Source organism: Amblyomma maculatum, chromosome 3 (genome assembly GCF_055883805.1).
Source record: "Amblyomma maculatum isolate TAMU_Amacu chromosome 3, ASM5588380v1, whole genome shotgun sequence".
Lineage (NCBI taxonomy): Eukaryota > Metazoa > Arthropoda > Arachnida > Ixodida > Ixodidae > Amblyomma > Amblyomma maculatum.
Window position 1 is genome coordinate 3,242,420 of NC_139346.1, and position 21,849 is coordinate 3,264,268.

Below are 21,849 nucleotides of genomic sequence, written 5' to 3' on the forward strand. Positions count from 1 at the left end.
TGCTAAGGGCCTTGCACTTGAATGTGCCCATTGGACCTGTAAAGGGACAAAACATGGACCAAAATGTAACAATATGTATTAAATTAGATTATGGTGTAAAAAAAAATGTCTGATTTAGTATAGATCGGGCACTACAATATCCAAGAATTGAGGATTTATTTTAATTTGGCACTGAAATTGCATAAAAACGACTGAAGGAATCTCTTGCGGTGAAACACTGTCATCATCCCTGACCCCACGTAACCACGTCTCGGGAAAAAGTATGATTTTTTTAATTGCACGTGCTCTCTGTTCTTTAACAAGCGCTCACCTTGTTTTATTGTATTGTTACATACATGATCTCACTAGTGACATAATATTTTGAGTGCTGTCCAGTGTGCCTGTCAATAAACTGAATCCAGCTTCAGCAGAGAGTGGCCTGGACTAAATTTGAAAGTCACCATCATGCTTGACATAGCTGAATTAGCCTGAACGTCGGTTTTGGTCCAAATCGGACGAAGTCAAATTTTGAGGGTGGTTTGGACCAAATTTGGGGATCATCATTGTGTTTGCCATTGCCAAATTTTGTCAGTGGGACAGCTCGATAAAAGCTTTGTCAGAGTTGGCTGACAGTGGCGGTGGCTGGTCACTTTGAAACAGTGGGCGTGTATGCTTCATTGATTCGAAAAAAAAAAAAAAAAAAAAAGACGGGCTTTCCGGATTTTCAGTGTGGGCGGAAGCCACATACTCATGAAGAGCATTCTGTCATCTTTCATGCAAGATAAAACCTGAATTCGGATAATTCAAACTTTAGCAAAGCAAGACCGTAGTCATGTGGTATTTTCTTTTCCTTTCATATTTGCGCACTTTGTTTAAATGCTGGAAAAAACAATCATGCAGGAAGTATGTTAGTAGAAAAACTGGGTCATTTGTACTTGAACCCCCTCTAAAACTAAAGGGTACTTGGGCCTAAACTGAATATAAAAAAAATAGAATAATTAATCTCAACTAATTAACCAATTAGATAAAATATAAGGAATACTCCAAACAGAACTACACGAAGACGAATAATATGTCGTCGGTTTCAGTAAGCTGCAGTGCTTAGCCTTTTTTTTTTTAATCCTTGGTTTACATTACATAAAACTGTGCGTGCACGTTTGGTCTATTCACCAACATCACAGTGGCCACCAATTTGCTGTTCATGGAGCGTTGCAAAAAACTGCTATGCATGTCTCATCGGCTCACCACAATTTACTCCGGATTTCTTAGCAAAAGCTATCTTCTGGGCAATAAAACGGCACGTGTGAGGTCATGTAAATACCCCTCTGTAAGCTTGTCATGAATAGCCAACAAAAGAATAAAAAACAGACAAATTATGAATAACCAAATTTATTGCTATACACAACAGCACTTGCAGTCTTAAAATGTGAAAGTGCTCAGAAAGACAAGGAAAAACGCTTTTGTCTCGTCCACTTCTCTTGTCCTTGTCTTTCCAAGCACTTTCAAATTTTAGGATGCTATACTAGTTAACCCAGCAAACAACTTTGTTAAGCACATGCAATGTAGCTCTGCTATAGACCTTTTTCCAGTCGCGCCTCTTCTTGCAGACGTCAGGCAAGGTATGTTTGGCAGGGCGGGTTACCGAGGCTCCCTCACATATTTTCTGCAGAAATTCTTTCACAATAGTAGGGTGGGTTTATTTTCCAAGTGGCACTTGATCTCTTAGAAGGCAAACCTGGCAGCGTCTTTTCGTTTGTTGCAATAGCAGGCAGGGAAAATGTATGTGGTCCTGAGGGCCAAGTACATGCTAGCAATGCATGTAATTATTGCGCAACAGTTTGTCGCGTCAATGACCCAGCAGACATCTTTCATGGTTTTCGCACACGCAGTGAACTGCTGCCCTACTATGTAGAAATAGAGAAGAAGGCTTCGCACATGTGCAGTAGCATTACTGAAAATAAGTCAATTGGACCTTTTTCCATTTTATCCTGTCTCCTGCAGCCACCAATATCCTGTGCAGCCACCACTTTGCAGCAATGGACTAGGGTCACTCAGGATTGGAGTGCCTACTGAAGAGATCAGAAGTGAATGGCCCACATACTAGGGGCAATGCCTGACACCCCTGAGTGCTGGGAACGGTTCATAAAGAGCATTTTCATAGGAAGTTTTGTTGTAGGAAAAACAAATTTAAGGACGGTTAGTTCGACTGACTGCAGACGAAATTCACTCACCAATGTATTACTACTCTCATTGTGCACTGTGGTGGCTTGGTCATTGGGTGCTTGACTACAGAGCCTGGAAACCCGGCTTCGACCCTTGCCATGTTACAATAGAGACAAAATGCAAGGTGCCCACGTGCTGTGAGATTTCAGAGTACATACATTCAAGAACCTCACTTAGTCATAATTATCTGCATCCCTCCACTACAGCGTCCCTCATAGCCAGTCAATTTGGAACGTTTCAACCAATCCAATTTTAATTGCATCGTTTTTTCACTCTCCAATTATTCCAATCCCGATTATATTCTATTTCTATTCGTCGTGGCTTTTGGTTCAACTTTGCTAAATCTTTCGTGTCCAAATATCTCCCTCCTCTCCCATAAATGGAGGGCGGGAAATACCTCTTAACACCACCTGCCACAGTTAGTAGGCGAAGGCTTCGCATGGACACTGACGCCGAATGCCTGACATTCTTCTCGGTCAGCAAATGCTGTCGCATCAGTACTCGTATAGTTCATTGCGTTAGGCGGACGGGAGCAGAGATGCCAAGTAGTGAGGAGCAGTGCAGCAGCATGCCAAGAGAGGGTGTGCATGTTCTGCCCCTTGAACGATCACCACCGCTAGCCAGACCGCAGTATTGTGACTGGCATGATTGTAAATGAAATGCTAACCTCCATTTCCTCAGCTTCTCACGGCTAAGACATTGAAGTTGAGCCCATGTCCTCTGTGGCAACAGAGGCACCATGTGTCAAATAGGTATGACTGCACAGGGCAGTAATGCTTTGTCACTGCCATTTTAATGCGTCAGCATTATGTAGGTATGTCGGCAGTTTCATGTCACCAGAATTGTCATCACAATTACATTTGAACGAAACAAGTTATAAGAAAAAGAATGGGCCAAAAAATCTTGCTGGGTAAATAATTTGATGCATGTGGGTTAACTAGGTAATTAATTAGAGGGGTAATGGCAACATCCAAACGGGTCACGTGGTACTAACTTCCAGTGGCGGGAAATTTGAAATGTTTGAAACGTGAACGAGCGGGAAAGGGCGTGATTTGCGTGCACAAATGGTAGGAATGGTTAGAAAGTGTGTAAAGAGAGGTAATCAGCCAATTGCAATCTGAAAAATTCCGAGAGCGCTGCAGGATCTGCAGTGGAGAAATGCGAAAGCCTGAAGAACGGAAATCTGAGCTAGTTGGTGCATTGCAAGATCAAAAAACAGCGCGGCTACTTGGGACAAACAGAGAGGAGAATAACGGACAAGCGCTTGTCCGTTATTCTCCTCTCTGTTTGTCCCAAGTAGCCGCGCTGCTTTCTGATCTTGCGAAAGCCTGAGCATTGCTGCTGCACACGGTACATCGCATGCCTCTTGTTGAACACAACCAGTGTTCCATTGAACGCATCACAGTTCACCACCCTTCTATAATTGGTTTACAGGAAAGGAAAGGCGCAGTATCTGTTACTCGCGGAATCCCGCTGACACATCTTGCGGACAACACAGCAATGAGCATGCTTACGCATTTCTCCAGTGCAGATCCTGCAGTGTTCTCGAAAATGTTCTGCTAAAAGGAGTGAAACAGCAATTATGCAGTGTTTTTGATGTCAGGCGACGTCCTTCAAACTTGTGCTTGAAGTGCAGCCTGGACTGCCCTTGACTGTTCTTGGTGCTAAGAAACTGCACTAGTTCTATCGCTGGATGAAAGTGTTCCAACCCTAATTCTCCCATTCAGCACCATTAAAGGCTTCGTCCCCCAGAAAAGCCATTGTCCGCATTATGAGCAAAAAATCATGGGCATGGCTCTGGCAAGTGGTAGCTGGCAGACGACATGGTCATGCATGGCTAGTCATTGAGTTGTGTGATGGCATGAGACGTGGCATGGCCGAATTGGTAGGCGCTGCCAACACAGGTGTGACATGGAAGGGTGAAATCGGAATCCAGCCCTTCAGGACCCCTAGGCCACGAAGATACCTTTGTGTGGCTTGGTTAAAATGGTGGTTTAGATCTTTGTCGCGGTGGTTTTATAATGTGGTATCTTGCGACTATGTATGGGACAATGCAGCCGCAAGTTAAAAGCTTCTGAACAAGTGAGTGGCAAAGTGTGTCTACACGAAGGTCCACAAGGAAAACCGGCAACTGGCGCCATTAACGCTGGCATGCCATGACCTTAAAGAAAGAGTTTAAGTCCCCCCCCTTCCCCCAATATTTTTATGAGCTCAGTATTCATTTGCAAGTTAGCACTTTGCCCTGTGTTCTTTCACGTCACTGTTTTGCACTTCAGACCTCACCAAAATGAGTAAACCCCACTAACTAGTCCAAGAAACAGCCCTGAGGAGTTATGTATTCATTTCCTTTTTTTTATATAAATTTGTCTTGTTCATGCAGAGAATATAGAACTGTAATAAAAGAATTTGTTGAATGCTGCGACAGTTATAGTACTCTCCGCTGAGTTCCAGAAATTTCACAGAGTACAGAAGCTCAACATAAAATATCAGAAAAAATAAACTGGAACAATTGGTTAGAAAAGCTGCCCTTGCAGCATCCTTCTTTGGCTGTGCCTTAAGCGCGGCTGCACAAGAGGAGGACAACAAAGAATGTACTGGGCCAGAGGCACGTGCTGCCACAGCTCAGTAGTTTGGTTATGCCTTAAAATGTGTGGGAAGCTTATATTTCCCTGCGACCTAGAGCACCACATCTACAACTGATTGCCTAGGACTAGAGGATGACTGAAGCCGGCACCTGCTCTACAGAGCCGCCCTTACTCTCGCAGAACGTTTCATCATTGCAACTTTGCCTTTCACCCTTCTGACCCCAGAACCCGCAAATGTGGTTTCTCCAGATTGAGGCACAACTCGGCCCTTAACGTTAGAGGTGTGCGAAGGCTCGGTTTAGCCCAAAAGCTCGTACTCTGGCCGCTCAGAAGCTCTGTGCCTCAAGCTTGGGCGGGGCCAGGCCGGACACACCAATCCAGAGTATTCACAACTTTTTTAAAGGCACGAATATGGTTGTGGTGTGCTAGGCGTCACAATACAGCAGTATTTTGCAGCATCCTTCCCACACAAGAGTGTGTGAATTCTCTATACAGATGTTTATGCACCTTTACACCACACACCCCTGGCATGAACAGATCTTTGCTAGCTGTCAACGACCAAGCAGAAGGGCTGCTTGTGGGCTATCGAATTTTGACTTTTGTCTCTTCCTCTTCGGCAGATGTTTAGGTATCAGTTTCCAGATTCGCGGTATGCTGTCAGCTCTTCCACATCTGTTGTGCCAGGCCTCAACAAGCCTCAGTAGAAATGGGCCGTAGCACCTAGTCAAAGCATCTGCGGTCCACGACCTTGTCGGTGCCATGAAAGACACGCAGTGAGCAAGATAAGCTTACCGACTACTTGGCCACAGAATCAACCCCTTGCTCAGAGGCCGCGTGTTTTTGGTGAAGTGAGGAAGCCATGTACCTAAATCTTTCCTTTCTTGCTAAGAACACATTATTCATTGCAGCCACAAGTTACAGCAGTAAAAAGAACTTCAGCGTTGCTGGATTCACAATCCAGGAGTGCCACAAATGTCTTAAGCATTCATCAATGCATAAATTGTTCTTGCGTAATAATATAAAAAAAATTAATATAATTCTATGTCGTGCTGTGCCTCTATATATTCTACAAATTTCAATCTTAAACGCGACAACTGAGCATTTCAAGGTCAACTCATTATTTGGAAATTATATCTTTCTGTATCATTCTGGGCCAGACCAGGGCCTTAAAGGGCCATTAAACAATATTTGCTCTAATATTCTAGTGAAAGAAATTTATAGAGATGGTCTTTGCGAGTATTTGAGTCAAATTTAAACACTTTGCGTGGAGACAATTGACAACTAATTTTTAAAAAGTGCTCCTGGTTAAAGCTCTCAACTGATTAGGGCGACATGTTCCCCCGCGCAAACCTCCATCGGGGCTTGCTGGTAGTGCCCGCTCACTGGATGCTCCCAGGTGACCCGGGCAGAATGGAACTTGGTGGGGTGCCGTCTCAGCTTGTTTCCATTTTTTTTTTTCTTCCGTGGCGGCGTGCGTCAGGTTAAGCGTGCAGAGGACGAGCGCCATTTCAGTCGCCAATATTTTCGGTATTACTGACACTAGCAAAAATATTTGTGTGTTGCAAAGAGGACTGATAGGATACCTATATCTAGAGTGCGTTTTCTAGTTTTCGTAAATAGCTCTTCGTGGGCCCTTTAAGTCTGAACACGTTGCCATGCCAGACTCTGGTCTGTAACACAGATTCCAAGCTAGCTCGGGCTCAGAATTTCGGCCCGTGCACATCTCTACTGACTGCATCACCTCACAAGGTGATTTAGTACAATCATGTCGTATCTGCGCTCTCTCCTGACATGATCAGTGACCTGCAGGATATTCTTATAAACTCGTGGGAGATGCCCTCATCAGCACCTCAAGACCAAAGTACCCGAGAGAACTATGGCGTAAGAACGCTCTCACCTACAGCAGCTCCTTACTGGTGGACCTTGACGACAGTCGCCTTTCACAACTGCTTCACCGGATTTGGCAGCTCCTCGGTGAGGACTCACCACCCATGTTCCGCTGCTTCGAGAGCTCTTCTTCAGCTCTTGCCGATGCCCAAGCATCTGCATCTTGCCTTCCCAGCGGCCAGTGATACAACCATGGAGCTGACCAACCAGGTTCATGAGGTGGCCTTCCAGCAAGCCACAGCTGTCTCACCACTGGCAGACTCGGCAATTTCCTGCCTCGAGGCCTGTACTGATGAGCTTACTACCTCAGTTGACACACTCAGGAGCCTGTCCCAAGAGACCATTCACCATATTCCAGTCACCACTTTCCATCGCGCACAAGGAGCAATAACTTAACACTGCTGGTATGACTGGCAATTCCTACATCCTGCCACTAAGTGCATGTCTCGTGGTTGGGAAAAACCCCTCAAGACCATTAATGGCAACACGTGGCTCCCCAATGCGGCCACCTTTCGTGGTTTGGTTTGTGGGGTTTAACGTCCCAAAGCAACTCAGGCTATGAGAGACGCCGTAGTGGAGGACTCTGGAAATTTCGAGCACCTGGGGTTCTTTAACGTGCACTGACATCGCACAGCACACGGGCGCCTTCCTTTTCGCCTCGATCGAAAAGCGGCCGCCGAGGCCGGGAGTCGATCCCGCGTCCTTGGGAACAGTAGTCGAGTGCCGTAACCACTGCGCCACCCCGGCGGGGTCCTTTTGTGGTAATTGAGAAGACCTGTCATAATCCGTTCCTTGTCAACAATGGTGCAGAGGTCAGCGTGATCCTTAAAAAAAAAAAGCCATCTTGCCTAGCTGGCGGGGCAATCGCAACGGGCTGCCATCCCTTCGACCATAGTGACATATAGACTTCGCTCCCTCACCCTCAACTTGGTACCCTGCCACACATTTTGATGAGTGTTCGTCATCGCTGATGTTGACCCAATCATCAGCGCATATTTCTTATCGTACTTTCACTTGGGCTTCATTCAGCATGCAGCCCGAGACAGACAGCTTCACTCGGCTATCTATATCTGGCGTCGAGTCTAACCTTTTCCCCACTGGCATCGGCATGCTGATACCATCACCTCTTTTGAGAACATCCCGGTGTGATTTCAGTAACTGGCAAAGCGTTTAAATCTCACCCAGCCACCAAAGCATATGGTGTGACCACCACCACCAGCACAATCACACCTCTTGTTTGGTGGTCACCTGCTAAACGGGAGTTCAATCATGATGCAACTCGACATTATACACCCATCATCCAGCGCATGGGCTTCATTCCATCTCATATCTAAAAAAAGATCCAAGTGACTGGCGTCCGTGCGGTGACTATGAAGTGTTGAATGCCAAGACTGTCCACGACAGCTATCCACTGCTTCACATCACATCTGAATGGCTGCACCATTTTTAACAAAGTGGACCTGGTTAGGCACATCACCAGATACCCACTGTGTTTGCCAGCATACCTAAAGCAGCCATCACAACTGCGTTTGGGCTGTTAGAGTATGTGTGGATGCCCTTTGGACTTCAGAACCCAACTCAAACCTTTCAGCAGTTCATTGCTAAGGTCACAAGAGGCCTCCCAGCTGTGTTCGCATACATCGATCATTGATGTATGCGAACACAGTCAGCAATATGTCTATAGATAACGAGAACTACCTGCGTGCAGTTTACAGCACCTCCAACAGCACGGCCTGGTTGTGAATGCTGACAATTGCGTATTCGCCGTTTTCATGCTCACTTTTTGAGCCATCACAACTTATAGCTTAATTGCCAATTGCTAATATTTACTCATTTGTCAACTTTTGCAAGAGTGAAATTCTCGCGAGAACAAATAAAAAAAAAATTCCTTTGCAGGGTTCAACTGCATGTGCTCCACATTTTGACGGTTGAAAATGACACTTGCAGTGCTCCGCAACCATTATGATCTGCTGAAGTGGACTAAAGCATAAGTCAATGCAATGGGTGCCAGAGGTTTATATGTGAAATACCCCATTTTTACTTTCAAAATGAGGAAGTGCTTACTGAGGAGTTCGAGGAAGAGAGAGATGCGTGCAGACTGTTCTGGGCTTTGGGCCGTTTGCAAGCAGCCTTCATTATTCAAACGTTGACCTGTATTAAACCCATTTCATCCGCTACATTTGGTGGAGGTGCTGGGTAAAACATCCTGGGAATCCAGCCAGTGCCTCGTCGCAGCCGCCATGTGGCAGGTGTTTGCCACCTTTATCTTCTCAAGAGTACCTTCCAATAGCTACCATCCAAGCGACGCAGACTCAGGAACAGTGAGCTGAAGAGACGACGACCTAGAGATCAGCAAAGCGGCTCAGAACGGCTCAGCTTGAACGGTTCACCGGCTCACTTAAGCCTGGGTCGCTCAGGAGCGAACAGTGGTCTATTGGAGAGAGAGAAAGCCAACTCTGCCTCTCTCTCGTTCACTAATACGCACCCATTCGACCTCCCGAAACTTAACGAAAGCGTGGAAATATTTGTGTGTCCATCCTATCTCCCCTAATGGTGACTACAAAATCTCAGTAAACAGCAACATCCATATTTTTTTAGGCTCGATTCTTACTCTTTATGTCCACTTTATGTCCACGAAGTCCAAGAGAGGACTTCGTTCTTTTGGTACCCTATCGTTTCAAAATTATCTGAATAACATTGGCCATCATTAAACACACTGAGAATTATCCTTAATAAATACTTCGGGCCATCAATCTCTAGCCCAAAATCTCTTGTGGACTGACTGTTAATAAATACTGATAGTGACAATGTAGACAGATATAGATAGTGAATTATAAATATAGAGAAAGCAGATCACCTGATTCGAGGTCCCTCTTATATTCCCGGAGACAGTGAACTCAGGAGGAGCCTGAAGTATAAATGCATCATTTTTTTTAATGCAGTGTGCGCTTTGTAGCTCGAGTCCGCTTTAGTCCTTTTTCACTTTCTAAATCCCCCCTCCCCCCACATGCTTTCTCTAGCTGATTCGTTTTTCGTATATTCCTATAACCCTGTTCAACTTTGCGACAGTTTTTCTCAATGCCCACAGCTCTCAGCGCCCCGGCTTCTCCCACTGCTTCCTTTATTCCTGGCAACAGGTTTCTGGCCCGGTCCCCTAACCCAAACTTGTTCAACCTTCCTGTTTTTGCCGCCACGTACATACACCGACCGTATTTAATTCATTCATTCATTTTGTATCTACTTCAAGCCGAATCGCTCGCCATTCATGCTGTGAAGTGTGGTTTTAATTTTCATAAAGCATCTGTTCCCGTTTTGAGCACACGACGCGCTGCAGTCAGTGCTGTTCATGACTGAACCAGATATTTTTTTTCTGCTGGGCTGGCTGCGGAAGGGGCCATGCATTCCACATTCGCCCTGTTGTAATGCAGCTTGAGAAAACTATACATAGCAATTATTGAAAGCAAAACAAAAGACGCACAAAAACAGCGGCGACCACCCGAAGCATACACACATTGCGGCTGCCAGGTCGCCGGCGCGGAGCCTCGACACGGCGCCGAAGCAGCCGACCAACTACGTGCGAAGGATTGTGCAGACAGCACACTTTTTTCTTTTCTTTATATGCCAGCCCAATCCACCTGTGCCTGACCACTGGAGTTGCTTTCTCGTACTGCTAATAGATGGCGCTAAAGTAGCAGCAAACAGAAGACCTAACTCTGGCAGAACGGTTCCTAACAGCACTCCAAAAGAAACGCTGCTCACGGTTCCCGATGGCTCACTGAACCAGCGGCTCTCCAAAAGAACCACTGCTCACTAAGCGACTGCTCTCCAAAAGAGTGGCCGCTCAGTGAGTCGCCACTCATTCTCGCTCTTTTAAAAAAGCGGCTCGGTCAAAAGACAGTCGAAGGCGAGGAGATGTTTGCGAGGAAGGGCGGGAAGCATGGCCTCAGAGATCACCCCCGCAGGCGTGGGGATGATCTCGGAGGCAATATGGGACAGCAGATACTTTCTCACAACACTAATAGATGGCGCCGAATTCAGAGGATGTTGCGCCGCGGCGCCCGGCTTAGGGTGGTGACATCTCATGCTAGGGTTCCCTATTTTGGCTAAAAACGGCAGTCAGGCTTGGTGGGCCGCCACGTTGGTTCCCAGTTAGTGCGGAAGCACTTAAGCAGGTATGACAGCGATACATCTATAAAGGATGATCATGCACAATGAAGAAAAAATACAGGACTCCGTCGCGCCGCAAAGGAGTCCTTTGTTCCCCTTACTTTTTCTTTCTTGTCAGTGTCGAGACTTCCCACAGTATTTGGTTTCTAGTATTTGGTTTCAGTATTTAATTTCTAGGGAGCTTCGCAGGACAAAGGCTATCGATCGAACGGAGCTTCAAAGCAGTGGAGAGACTGCTAGAGGTTTTGGAGGATATGCAGGAGGTGCGCCTGCCAAAGACACCCTAAATCTGCGTACCAGGCTATTAATGGAAGGCTGAAAAGAGTGGGCATACTGAATAGGGTTAATAAAATCTGTCGTGCTCCAAGCAGTTAAAAAGGCAAAGACACCAGACCTCTCCCAGGCCTCAAAGAGCAGAAGCGGCTTGGTGCCTGAATATCCAAGAATGATGAGCGGACAGCACACAGGGGTGCAACAGCTGCACCAATTGCATATTTTGATACGGCTACATATTTCTGCACCAAGCTGTGCATTAAGCGTGAAATTTGCGCCATGCTGTGCCAAAATGCCCCGACTATCCACAAAAGTTTGCCATACTCAGTGACAACTTTCTGCGGCCGTGATATAACCAATCACGATGCTTCAGACACTGTAGCATGCGTCACTGGCATTTTAGTTTTATTTTGAGATGGCGTCATGGCATTCCAATGGCTACTCATATTTTCTTTGCATCCATGTGCTTTCACCGCTTTCCAGTTCAGTCACTGTCTATGCGCTGAAGGAACCCTATAACGCAAGTGGGCTGTTTGTGACAAGGCACCACTGCTATTGCTTCCGTGGTGGGCCGTAGTGGTACTTGTGATTTTGGAGCAATACTTCAACCCTGCATTTTAAGTGCTGCATGTTTTTATTGGATGTATCTTAGTTTTTTATGCGGCTCATGGAAGTTTTCGATATCCTGTTGGTTCATTCATGTACACTAAGGTTATTTTTATACTGTCTTGTCGATAGACTCACTTTCCCATCATCAGATAGTGTAGGAGGTGGCTTCTGTGTTTCATCATCAGCCTGACTGTACCCACTGCAGGGCGAAGGCCTCTCCCATCCACTTGACCCCTGCGAACTTCTCAACCTCATCCGCTGTCCCCTGCTACGCTTTCCTTCCCTTGGAATCCAGTTTGTTACCCTAAGCGACCATCGGTTATCCTCTCTTCGCATTACATGTCCTGCCCATGTCCATTTCTTCTTCTTAATTTCCACTAGAATGTCGGTAACTTGAGTTATTTCTCTGACCCACTCTGCACGCTTCCCATCTCTTAATGTTACCCCTACCATTTTTCGTTCCATAGCCCTCCGAGTTATCCTCAACTTAAGTAGAACCCTTTTGGTTAGCCTCCACGTTTCAGCCCCATAGGTGAGTACAGGTAAGATGAAACTGTTGCATACTTTTCTCTTGAGTGATACCAATAAGCTGCTAGTTATAATCTGCGAGTGCTTGCCAAATGCGCTCCATCCCAATCTTATTCTTGTTATTTCCTTTCCATGGTCCGGGTCTGCGGTTACTACCTGTCCTATGTAGACATATTCGCCTACTACTTCCAGTATTTCGCTACCTAATGTAAACTGCTGTTCCTTCCCGAGGCTGTTGAACATTACCTTAGTCTTCTGCATATTGATTTTTAAGCCTACCTTTCTACTTTTCCTGTCTAAGTCATCAATCATTATTTGCAGTTCATCCCCCGAGTTACTTAGCAAGGCAATGTCATCAGCAAATTGCAGATTACTGAGGTATTCTCCATCTACCCTGATCCCTAACTGCTCCCATTCCAAGTCTCTGAATACTTCCTCTAAGCAAGCTGTGAATAGTACTGGGGAGAGCGTGTCTCCTTGTCTAACACCTTTCTGTATGGGAATTTTGTTACTTTTTTATGCAGAACTATGATTGCTGTGCACCCACTAAATATATCTTGCAGCACTTTCACGTATGACTCTTCTACCCCCTGATTTCGCAATGCCTGCATCACCGCCGAAGTTCGTGCTAATACAACTGGAGGTGGAACATGTGAAATTTATTTCGAACATCAGAAGGTCGAGAAACGCACAGCAGCCTAGCTATTGAATTCCATAATGCCGTAGTGGAGCCCAAGACTGCCAAAATTAACATTTATGCATGCTGCAACATTGAAGTACTATAAGGTATGCATTGTGCATGAAATACATAACCTAATAATCGTCCACCTCTCCTTAATCAAAATATTGTGTCAAAGCCACCGCCAGTCCACAAGAAGTATAATTTACAAGCCGAAGATGTGCTCGCTCGTCGGTTTTCTTTGCTTAAAACTTGCTTTCGGCATTTGCCATTTCGCCTTTTGGTCGGCGTTTCTTTTTGTCTGTTTCTGTATTTGCTTTTTAATCAAAATTTTGTCTTTGCACTGCGCTCGCTTCTGGACACAGGCTGATCGCAGTCACTGCTTCAAATTAAGCTCTTTCGGAGCTGCCCTCGCACGACACGAGCTGTGGATTTCGCAGAGAGTAAAACAATGTTTTTTGAGCCTTGCAAGCAACATAAAGTCCCATGATTAAGGTTGTCAAACCGTGCTAAATGAAAAAAAAAAAAGGCATATTCTCTAGCTTTTTTTATTTAGCCTCTTCAATTTTATGATTCACATTTTTGTGTGTGTGATAGCATGCCTAGCAGTACGAAAAGCTCATTTACAAAAATAAATACACGCAGCATCGGTGATAGGTGGCCTTTGCTAGATTTCCTTTAGATCGCATTCATACAGTCCGATATTCACACCTCTTCATTCTTTTGTGCCGAAAGCAAAGTTTCTTCCATGTTTAACAGCTCCAAAATTTGAATTAATTTTTTTTTCTTGTGAGCTGCTCCAAATATGAATTTTATTGCTCTAAAACGAAGATTTTGCTGCTCCAAAAATCGCTACAAATCTTATTTGAGCTTTTGCACCCCTGAGTACATCCTTTTAATGAACTACAGTGTGAGTAATCGGTAGTCTTTCTTGAATGGTTAGTAATAGTGCTGGCTCACTATTTCCTTATCTCAGCATCATTCCACATTACAGCAATGTGGTGGGTTCGACTTCCACTCCCAATTTTCTCAAATGTGTACCAGCTATGGCCCAGCCTGGTGCTTGCTTACCAGGGCTCATGGCTTAGGAAAGGAGGAAAAAGGAACTGCATATGGGCTTCTGCTGCACGAAGCGGACTTAGGGTTGTCTAATGGTGGAACGAATCGTGAATTTTGGTTCATGACCCTTTTCCTGAAGTGAACTAGAATACCTTTCCCAAGCATCTTATCCAGAAGAGCCCAGAATCAGGCCGGGAGAAATCTTGTACCCACCAGCACCAGGATCGAAACTGGTACCTCCTGAATGTGAGGCAGATTCTGTCACAAGGCCATCATGTCTTGGTGGGGTAGTAGCCCTTGCTCGGGTTCTCGTTCTAATGGTGCTCAACGTGGCTTTGGAAGATCTTAAAAAAGCTTAATGATCGTTCATGAATTCAGAAAGGCCTTGGTCAAAGGTGCGCTGGTGTATGCAGTACATTTTCTTTATTTTTTTTTTTTTTTTTTTTTTTACAGAGCACTTGGGGTGGATTCACACACCAGATCCGTGTCATTCCGTGATGATTATGGTTAAAGGATAATATTAAGTTTGTTCTTGAAAGAACTGACCAAGTTAGAAAAAATTTCATTGCAAGAAGACATCAGTGCTCAGCATACTCACCAATGTTCTTAAAAAAAAAATGATATACACTGGGACGAGCTGTCTGAAAATTTTCAGGAACCTCATAGCTGTGCTTTTTATTTCTGAAACTTAGCCATTGTCAAATATGTTAAACTAGCATGTAGAACAATGTTTCTGTAACACTGATAGTCTTTACCTGAACACACTCACACACACACAAAAACTGGATCGGTGAAATTTTGTGTTTAGCTCTGCACAAATTTAGTTAAGCGGCAACAAATTTCATGGATATATATTTTATAGACAAACAATGCCATGAAAACTAAAAGAACAGTGGGCAATTAGATTATGTACTGACCAAAAATATTTTGTCATTTTTGTTTTCTTGGGGTATTGTACTAAACTTAAATCTAACATATTGGACCAGCCAAAGACACGGGAACACAAGAAAAAGAAATGCTGCGCATTCAGAAGGTACCAGGTTTGATTCCAGGTGCCGCCAGGTACTCAACAGTTTTCCAACTGGTACAGGATTTCCCCTGACCTGATGCTTGGCTCTTTTGGGGTGAAATGCTTTGGAAATGGGTCTCAGACCAAACAGTGTTGTCCCATGTACTTCTTTGTATTGAGTTCCCATGTCCTTGGCTTCCCATGTCCATGTCCAGCAAGTTAGGTTGCACCAACTGGTCTGCATGGCCACTATGTAAAAAAATATATATCAGGAAGCACTACAGATATGTCGCAATAATACTAGCTGTGCCGCCCCCCCCCCCCCCCCCAACAGGGTAGGCACCTAAATTCACCCCTGCTACCGTGGTAAATATGCTCTCAATGACCTCATTGGATTTTCTCCCTGTCCATTGCCCGGACAGCCTGTTTCCATATTGGGACATAGATACATGCTTTAGTGAAGGCCTCCAGAAATTTCAACAATCTTGTCTTTAACTTTAAATGTGTGTCAACATCGCACAGTTCACGGCATTGCTTTTCACCTCCATTGTAAAGGGACTGCCGCAACCAGGATTTCATCCTGTGTCCTTGGGTTTAACAATTGAGCACCCTAATCCTGTGCCACCGCAGTGGCTATTACCTATGTGGGGACGGAATCAAGATGATGAACAAAAGCTGCAAATTGCCTCCAAGGGATTCCTGTTTCAGCACACGCACCAAACAGGGAAGGGCCTGGAAATCGGAACAATGCAATAAATACCGGCTCCTGGGAAAGGTAAGACATTAATGATCCCGCTGCAACACAGAATGAAAGTATAATGCTAGTAGCTGTCACATGGCACTCACATGGAAACATTTAATGTTCTATCAGTAAAATAAATTGGCCTCAACCAAAAAGAGCAAATAAAATTTGCCCCTAGTGTTAGCAGTGCATTTGCTGTTTGCAAGATAACATATAGGAAAGCGTGAATATGATTTGGCAGTGTAAACCAAAGAAACACGGAGAAAAGAAATGATAAAACAAACTTGGCATTTCCATGTGCGTTCCTTTCGTCCTTGGCCTGTTCGCACAGCCAAACCACACTGCAGTGGTGTGCCAGCTAGCCCATCAAAGCATGCTACTGGAAAGCTCTTCGAGCAATTATACAATTCTATTTTCTACCATGACAGGCCTACGTGGGCACTAGTATCTCTATATGGAACAGACTGGTTCAGCCTAGTCCCACCTTGTGCACCTGAATGCCCTCTCACTGTATTTCACAGCTACTGGAAAATATGCACCAGCATTTATTTTGTTAACGCGCTACAGCTGAAAGAAGCGATTTCACCAGCTCTAGTCAGGAATACAAAAAGGATCTATACAATGGCCACAGAAATAGCACTGTCACTGAGTAGATTTGCTGGTGAACATTGAAAAACATTTTTTTTACCGTGCCCATCAACAGCAATTACCTTGTATGGTGCACAAGACAATATACAGTCATAACTAGAAACAGAATTTGAATTCACCTAGAGTTGATGCAAAAATGTCGTATGACCGGGTTAGTCCTATCTAGTGGTCAGAACAGTCCGGCAGATATGTACTGGCACCCCCACCCCCCTCACCCTTTCCTACTGCTTTGGCTGTCACGGTGCTGACCGAAATGCATGCCCAGTGCCAGCTTCATAAATAAGGTCACTTCGATTTCATATAGTAGCGCTCTTGTGGAGCAACCTGTTTTTGCCAGCACACATTTTGTACCCACCTTTCATGAGGCACAAGGCATTCATGGTGCAGGAGAGCCCATGAGCAGAAGCTGCGACGTAGCCAAGATCCCAAAATCGCTGTGCAGCAAGAGTATTTCGGCACACACTGAAACAAAAAATAGAAATGGTTGCTCTTGCTAAGACAGGGCTATTCGGGAGCAAAACGGAGGCGCACTCGAAAATGAGCCGCCGGCGACCGATCGAAGCATGGATATTGAAGGGACTGCTTCCTGGCGCACGGAAAAGAGCTTCGTAGATCCTCTACGCTTCACTTGAAGCCACCGGCTCACAGCAAGATGCCGCAAAAAGAATTGAGATCACTTAGCAATAACGCATCGATGCAGAAAAACTTTCCAGACAAGCTGTAACGTGAAAAGAGCGGCGCCATGAGCTCTCCTAAGTTGGCGAGGAAAGTACGGGATGCCACCGTAAGTGTTTTGCGCTGCATTTTCGCTGTACTTACGAAAGTCTGAAGAAACTTGCAAGGATGGGTGCCGCCCAGTCTATTTTGCAGAATACATTCCAGTCTGGTCAATCTGAAACACGGCGCGAACAAGCCTCCCGCTTGCTTGTACCACTGCGCGCCAAAATTGAAAAGGAAAAAAAAAAAAAAAAAAAGCACCTGCGGGTGCGGAGGCGGCGATAAAAAAAAGCGTCTGGGTACGAGAGTACACGCAAGCAAAAAACAAAAATAAGCAATTTATTACGTCACATCCGCCAGACTACAAACAGATCCTCCTCACCTACCTTCTTTCTTCTCGCGCATGCGCAGCTTACCAAGATCGCGCGGTGGCGACCGGCAGGTGGCTTTTCTGGGCGACGCGACGGGCCGCACCCAAGTGCGCCTCCATTGAACGGCCGTGCTAAAACACGGCCGGTCGCGAGGGAGAGCGCGTGCTCTTTCTTACGGCCTAACAATGAGAACGTTTCTCCTTGAGTTACGCTCTCCGCATCTGCTTCAGCGGCGGCCTGGTTTCGCTCTGTCGCTCGCGAGTTTCGTGGTGAGTGCAGCCCCGAAATTAAGAACGTAGATGATGCAGCGGCATGTCGTCAACGTAATACACACGTGAACGGATATAAAAAACACTGTCGTTCTGCAAACGTTCGACAAGCATGACATACACTGTGGCATGGTAGCTACTTTTGTCCATTTAACCCAATTTTTCCCAAGCCTGTACAAGAATAGGAACAAAACAAAAAAAAAAAAACTGAATGAGCAGTGATCACATCGAAGTTCTTCAAGGCTAGCATGACAGCAACTCGTCTGCAACAGCAAAACCGTCTTTCAGCGCTAGATGTGAAACCATTCATATAGCACCGAAGATGAAAATAATATCATAAAAATGTAATGTAAATTGCAAAATGCTTGCATGATATAAAGTATTAGTATAACAGTCAAAGTAAACGTTGTAGGGTTGAGTTTTAAATGTTATTACAATTCATATATTAGCCAATGTGTGGACTGTTATAAACATTATTTTAATTTTGCAAATAAGCGTTTTAATGAAATTTTTACATAATATTAAGCTTTTATGAACACAATAAAAAAGGCTTGATATTCATGACACCACCTTTGGCTGAAAGTGGTAAAAAGAGGCCAATAAATGATGAAGGTGATACTCGATGCTGTGACTTACAGTGAGTAAACTTCTAAAGCGTTAAAAAAGGACAGTCTCACTGAAGACTCATTTTAAGCCCTATACAGCGACCCATTGAGGCTCTCTTCGGGAAAGTAAGGTTAATGTGGGAAGGGAATGACATATGCTAGATGCGAGGGCCGTAACAGCTAGCGGCACTTGACTACATTGTCAAGACAGACGTTTCATCTGAGAGCCAAATCAAGGCGCCTTGCGTCGATGCCAAAAAAAATAATAATTTCAGCTGCGCCGCAATCAGTAACCGAGGAACTGAAGGAAGTGATGGCACCTCCTACCATCCCATTTCCCACTGTCACATATTCCGGTTTACCTTACGTCGATGGATATATTAAGTTAATCAACTTCAGGTGTGACGCTTGTGCTATTCTTCTTCAAACTAGCTAATGAAGCAGCCCCATATAGTACACTCTTCTATACGAGGACAATATTCTAGTGAACTGCATTATCCGAGACCAGATCTTGTTGCCGTATTGGACAAGCTCTCTTTTCTTGAAAAAGCTGCCGTGCACCTGTTACACACAAATGTTCTCTAAGTACTTAAGATCCTGATTCAGTCAGCATTTGAGAATTCAACACTGAATTACCCGAAAGGAATTGACAATAGCTATGTTATTAGGTCCATTTCTTTGATATTTGAAAAATTTCTCAGAATTCTTCTTCTCAATTAAATATACCAGGAAAGTGACAGATGAACGAGAGGCCAAATCCTTATGTGCAGAAGCCGTGCAGGAAGAATTTGAGACTGAATTTTCTAGGGGCAGGTCACATTACGACGAATATTTAGTGCAATATGTAACTTTGAAGGACAATTGTTTTATTGTTTGCCGCTCTTTTGAATCCTGCCTAAATGTTTATGCCCATTTCCTTGATTAAAAGCAGTCGCGAGACTACATATGCATCTTCGGTCTTTCAACCGACTGATAGGTTTTGAACGAAGCTAGAACAGCCCACTCCACCAGACAAGTGAAATTTCGACTATATGAGTAGATTTTTGTTCTTTAGTCTGAATCTGAGACGCGCCATGAATTTCTGCCGGTGCCTCTTTTAATCTAAACGAAGACGGTAGCGGTTGGTAGAATCTCCACAAAACAGTTCACCATGCACTCACGTCAGGTCTCGCTGCACCTGCTTACAACATTCAAAGCCGACATGGCAGTAATTGAATTACAAGAATGAAATTACTGTAATTTAATTACTTTTTCTGGTAATTTGTAATGTAATGAATTACTTTTTGGTAGTAATTTCGCAGCAAAAGTAATTAATTCCTTTCGAAATTACTTCCACTAAAGTGCGCCGCTACTTCTTCAATAGACAACAAAGAAAAGTGCCTCGAAAGCAGGAACGACGTGCTGCAAGCCGAAGCTAGCGTAAGGGATCGGCAAAAGGAATTCAGCCCAACAGTACGTCTGAGACCTCGTGTGTCACTTAGTGCGGCTATCCCATGGCAACCATTCTCCAAGCAGCAGGATACAAGGCGTCAAGGGAAGCGCGGCGCAGTGGCACTCCCTGTTACGTCGGCTAGGGCACAGCGGTGCCTGGTTACACTCGTCACCACGGGGCGAGGGAGGATTGGGGTTGGGGGAGATAGGCGGAAGGGTCCAACGTGTGAGCCACCTTGGCTTGAGCATTTCTGAGCAGCGAGCACAAGGTGCCGACGTCGATTCTTGGGACTGCGGAAGCAATAAATAACCTAGCCTCTTCGGGCCCTTCAAATGGCGGAGACAGCTCCGGGCCAGCAAGACGCTAAGACGCTGGGTTCGCCGGTTGTTTCACGATCGTTCGACCATGCCTCTGCTTTTGTTGTTGTTGTCTTTTTGTTGTTGTTGTTTCTTTTTTTTTTGCTGTTGTCTTGTTTTTACAATGTCAAGTGCTGAAGGAACGAAGGAAGGAATAGCTCTCTGGGACGGAATTTGGCGGGAAGACGAAAGAGTGTGCTTCGCGCCTGGAGAACAATTTTTTCTTTTGTTTACTAGCTTTAATGTAATTTAATTACTTTTCTGCGATTTTCAGTAAAGTAATTATTAACATTTCCAATTATATTACTTACTCTTCAGGTTACAATACGAGACAAAGGCATGCACTAACAATAACCCCTGTGAACGCGCGAAATAACTGTTTTAAATATTCTTTCTTTCCAAGGACAATTACGGAATGGAATAAACTTAATAGCGAGACTGTAACTCAAAGTTCTTTACTAATGTTTGAAAAGTGCCTGCAAATTTTATGAATTTGAGTGCGTTTTTATGCTTGTATTTCTTTTCTTTTTCCCACCCTGCTATGATCTGTACCAGATCGCAGTACCTATAAATAAATAAAAATAAATAAATAAAAATAATTAGTAATGTTACTTAATTCCTTTTCACAAGTTTTTTTGCCATGTATGATTAAAAGGCACATTGCATAGCCTGGTAAATTTATTTTTGCACAAAACTTAGGGGCAAAAAATGTTGAAGTGCACCAGAAGCTTCATTCGACCGTGCATGGTCCCACTGATGAAGGCGCGCGCGCGCGTGAGCGGATTGTTGACTGTATTTTATTCCTCGTACACGATAAATGTTCGATGCCGATTACGGCCTTTGTATAGGGACCGGGCGCCCGTTGTATGGCGCCACCGTCACCTCGGTGGAACAGCGCCGCCCGCGGCGGAGTGCCGAAACAGCGGAATGGCGAGGCAGCTGAGCGGCGCAGTCGTTTCCGTTCTGCGAGGTGTTTTTGAGCCTGTCCCAAACTGTCGTTTTGCGGTGTGGCTTTGAGAGCTTTGAGCTGCTTTGAGCAATCGCAAGGAGTATTTTTTGACGGGGAAATCTTGAAAAAGAAAAGGGCCGTTATCGGCAGGGCGTGCATGTTTTTTTTTTTTTTTTTGAAACCGCCCGGCGCATGGTATTTCTGTTATATACTCGAAAATGCCGCGCGCGTGATTTCACCATGTGCTAGAAACACCTTCGTTAGACACTTGTTAAGGCGACTTCGAAGACGGGAATTGCGCCGGCACTGCGCGTCGTCTTATATAAGGTCTAGTCGGAATCTGCCTGAAGATCAAATACCACCGAGCCCTGTAGCCGTGTAGTAGTGGTAGTTTTAATGGTCAGCGTTCATGTAAAATGAAAAAGCTGCTGCACCTGTCTTTATTGGTAATAGCTAGGCTCAAACGATTCAGAGCAGATTAATAGCAAATGACATTCCAGTTTCAACCTTGCAACGAGAGCAGTAAAAGGAGAAAAATAAACAAGCAAGACAAAAGTAGGATCCTATTTATGGTTGGAATAGCAAACACACATATACTTCCAGGACTTCCTGCACAATTACGCTACAATAGCTCACTGAACCCGGCCTTGAGAACATCAAACTTAATCATAATATAAGCCAAATGAGTAATACCACCTCAGCATCATTTTTACATATACGACAATGCTCTTGTTGAACACGTCACAGCTGCTACATATAATT

At 44.7% G+C, this 21,849-nt stretch overlaps 1 long non-coding RNA gene across 3 annotated transcripts; it reads right to left on the reverse strand.

Annotated features, from left to right (window-relative positions):
• Window positions 1-8,590: 8,590 nt before the first annotated feature.
• LOC146194111 (uncharacterized) lies at window positions 8,591-17,345 on the reverse strand. 3 transcript variants are annotated; one of them, XR_014705728.1, is made up of 4 exons: window positions 17,208-17,345; window positions 16,744-16,850; window positions 14,203-15,730; window positions 8,591-9,582 (listed from the first exon to the last, which is right to left on the reverse strand). It is a non-coding gene; the product is annotated as an uncharacterized LOC146194111 (long non-coding RNA). The 3 variants fall into 3 exon arrangements; XR_014705727.1 differs by having other exon boundaries at window positions 8,598-9,000; window positions 9,532-9,582; window positions 16,744-17,345; XR_014705726.1 differs by having other exon boundaries at window positions 16,744-17,345.
• Between the last annotated feature and the right edge of the window lie 4,504 nt (window positions 17,346-21,849).